Source organism: Tachyglossus aculeatus, chromosome X1, assembly GCF_015852505.1.
Source record: "Tachyglossus aculeatus isolate mTacAcu1 chromosome X1, mTacAcu1.pri, whole genome shotgun sequence".
Lineage (NCBI taxonomy): Eukaryota > Metazoa > Chordata > Mammalia > Monotremata > Tachyglossidae > Tachyglossus > Tachyglossus aculeatus.
Window position 1 is genome coordinate 135414022 of NC_052101.1, and position 3640 is coordinate 135417661.

Genomic DNA, 3640 nt, shown 5'->3' on the forward strand with positions numbered 1-3640 from the left:
CAGAATCCACCCCTCCTTCTCTACTCAAACCGCTACCACGCTAATCCAAGCTCTTATCCTATTCCACTTTGACTACTGCATCAGCCGCCTTGCTGACCCCCCGTCTCCAACCTCTCCCCACTCCAGTCCAGTCCGGCGCTTAGAACAGTGCCCAGTGCTTAGAACAGTGCGTGGCACATAGTAAGCGCTTAATAATCATTACTATATTATTATAGTACGCTGCCCAGTGTACTATCTGCTGCCCAGATCGTTTTTCTGAAAAAATGCTCAGTTCACATCTCCTTACTCCTCAACAACCTCTAATGTTTGATTGATAGGGCCGAGGCTAGAGATAGCTGGCCCAGTTTCTCTCTACTGTAAGCTCCTTGTGGGCAGGGAACGTATCTACCGACTGTATTGTATTGTTCTCTCCTAAAAGCGCTTAGTACACTGTACTGCATGCAGAAAGCACTCAATAAATACCATTGATTGATTGATTCTAAGGAAAAAAAACTGCAATGCTGCTGTGGACAGAGTGTGGGGGTAGGGATCTGGTGACCCTAATTCGAGTCCCACCTCTGCTCTGCCTCTGGCCTGGCTGTGTGGCCTGGGGCCAGACAGAGAACAGTTCCAGGCTGGGGGTGGGGCAGTGGAAAGGGGGGCGGCAGGTGTGAGGGAAAGGTCCATGGCGGAAGAGAAGAGAACGAGGCATTGTGAGTAGGATGTTTTTTGAGGAATGAAGATCGCAAGCCGGGATGTGGTGGGAGAGAAGAGTGGATAAGTAGGAGGGAGAGAGCTGATTGCATGCTCTAAGTCGACGGTCAGGAGTTTCTGCTTGAGGTGGAAAGGAATTGGGCAACCTTTGGAGGTTTTTGAGGAGTGGGAAGGAGTGTGCAGTTTGACGTAGAAAAATAATCCAGATGGCAGAGTGAAGAATAGACTGTAGGTGGGGAGATCAGCAAGGAGGCTGTTATGATAGTCAAGCACCAGGACCAGCATGGTGGCTAAAGCAGTGTGGCTTAGTGGAAAGGGCACAGTCTTGGGAGTCAGAAATCGTGGGTTCTAATCCTGGCTGTGCCACTTGTCAGCTGTGTGACTTTGGGCAAGTCACTCAACTTCTCTGTGCCTCAGTTACCTCACCTGTAAAATGGGGATTAAGACTCTGAACCCCACGTGGGACAACCTCATTACCTTTTATCTACACCAGCGCTTAGAACAGTGCTTGGCACATAATAAGCACTTAAATACCATCATTATTCTTCTAGACTGTGAGCCCATTGTTGGGTTGGGATTGTCTCTGTGGCCAAATTGCACTTTCCAAGCACTTAGTACAGTGCTCTGCACAAAGTAAGCACTCAATAAATACGATTGAATGAATGAATGAATGAGTGAATGAATGGAAGACGAGAAAGGGTTGGATTCTGAAAAATTGCGGAAGAAAAACCTACAGGATTTGCCTCAGATTGGATAATAATTATAAAAATTATGGAATTTATTAACTGCTTACTGTGAGCACTGTACTAAGAGATGGGGTAGATACAAGATAATCAGATCAGACACGGTCCCTGTCCCACTTGGGGCTCACAGTCTAGGTGGGATGGAGAACAGATACTGAACCCCCATTTTACAGATGAAGAACCTGAGACACAGAGAAATTAAGTGATTTGCCCAAGGTCACACAGCAGGCAAATGCCAGAGCCAGGATTAGAACCCAGGTCCTCTGACTTTTTCCACTAGGCCCTGCTGCAGATGTGAGGGTTGAAAGAGGGAGAAGGCCAGGATAATGCCTCGGCTGTGGGCTTGAGAGGTGGGGAGGCCGAATGGTGTTGTCAATGGTGATGCAAAAGTGAGGTCTTGTCTTATGCCGTCGAGTCCTTTCTGACCCATAATGGCACCACGGACACATCTCTCCCAGAATATCCTGCTTTCCATCTGCAATCGTTCTGGTAGTGTATCCTTAGAGTTCTCTTGGTAAAAATATGAAAGTGGTTTACCATTGCCGCCTTCCGCCCAGTAAACTTGAATCTCCGCCCTCGACTCTCTCCCGTGCTGCTGCTGCCCAGCATGGGTGAGTTTTGACTTGTAGCAGATTGCCTTCCACTCACTAGCCACTGCCCAAGCTAGGAATGGAATAGGCCTCCGCTTGACTCTCCCTCCCAGCCGAGACTGGTAGAGTACTGGAAACTCTCCAGGTACGGCCCTAAGAGGGGAAAAGTGAGGAGGAGGAGGGAATTTGGTGGGGAGAAGATGAGGAGTCCAGTTTTGGATGTATTGAGCTTGAGGTGCCACCGGCAGGATATCTATGCAGAAAATGAGATGTCTGGGTGGCAGGAGAAGATGTGAGACTGCAGAGGAGGAGAGAGGTCAGGGCTGGAGATGTTGATTTGGGAATCATCCAGGCAGAGGTGGTATTTGAAGCCAGGGGAGCAAATGAGTACTCGGAGAGTGGGTGTAGGTGGAGAATAGAAGGGAACCCAGAACCGAACCTTGAAGAGGGTGGGAGGCAGAGGAGGAGCCCGTGAAAGAGACTGAATAAGGAGAACCATCTTTCTACAAAAATGTTCAGGACATGTCAACCTGCTTCTCAAAAAAACTCCAGTGGTTGCCCATCTACCTCCTTTTTGAACAAAAACTCCTCACCATTGGCTTTAAAGCACTCCATCACCTTGCCCCCGCCTACCTCACCTCTCTTCTCTCCTTCTATAATGCAGCCCACACACTTCGCCCCTCTGATGCTAACTTTCTCACTGTGCCTCCATCTCAGCTGTCTCACCTCTGACCCCTCGCCCACATCCTGTCTCTGGCCTGGAACGCCCTCCCTCCTCAAGTCCAACAATTACTCTCCCCCTGGCTTCAAAGCCTTATTCATTCATTCACTTAATCGTATTTATTGAGTGCTTACTGTGTGCAGAGCACTGTACTAAGCGCTTGGGAAGTACAAGTTGGCAACATATAGAGACAGTCCCTACCCAACAATGGGCACACAGTCTAGAAGAGGGAGACAGACAACAAAACAAAACATTGGACAGGTGTCAAGTCAACAGAACAAATAGAATTAAAGCTAGATGCACATCATTAACAAAATAAATAGAATATTAACTATGTACAAGTAAAATAAATAGAGTAATAAATCTGTACAAACATATATACAGGTGCTGTGGGGAGGGGAAGGAGGTAGGGCTGGGGGATGGGGAGGAGGAGAGGAAAAAGGGGGCTCAGTCTGGGAAGGCCTCTTGGAGGAGGTGAGCTCGCAGTAGGGCTTTGAAGGGAGGAAGAGAGCTAGGTTGGTGGATGTGTGGAGGGAGGGCATTCCAGGCCAGGGGGAGGACGTGGGCCGGGGGTCGACAGCGGGAAAGGCAAGAACGAGGTACAGTGAGGAGGTTAGCGGCAGAAGAGTGGAGGGTGCGGGCTGGACTGTAGAGGGAGAGAAGGGAGGTGAGGTCGGAGGGGGTGAGGTGATGGACAGCCTTGAAGCTGAGAGTGAGGAGTTTTTGCTTGATGCGTCGGTTGACTGACAGCCACTGGAGATTTTTGAGGAGGGGAGTAACATGCCCATAGCTTTTCTGCACAAAGATGATCCGGGCAGCAGCGTGAAGTATAGACTGAAGTGGGGAGAGACAGGAGGATGGAAGATCAGAGAGGAGGCTGATGCAGTAATCCA

At 49.2% G+C, this 3640-nt stretch overlaps 1 non-coding gene across 1 annotated transcript; it reads right to left on the reverse strand.

Annotated features, from left to right (window-relative positions):
• Window positions 1–2057: 2057 nt before the first annotated feature.
• On the reverse strand, window positions 2058–2189 carry LOC119920354. The gene has a single exon (XR_005448107.1). It is a non-coding gene; the product is annotated as a small nucleolar RNA SNORA7 (small nucleolar RNA).
• Window positions 2190–3640: the final 1451 nt, after the last annotated feature.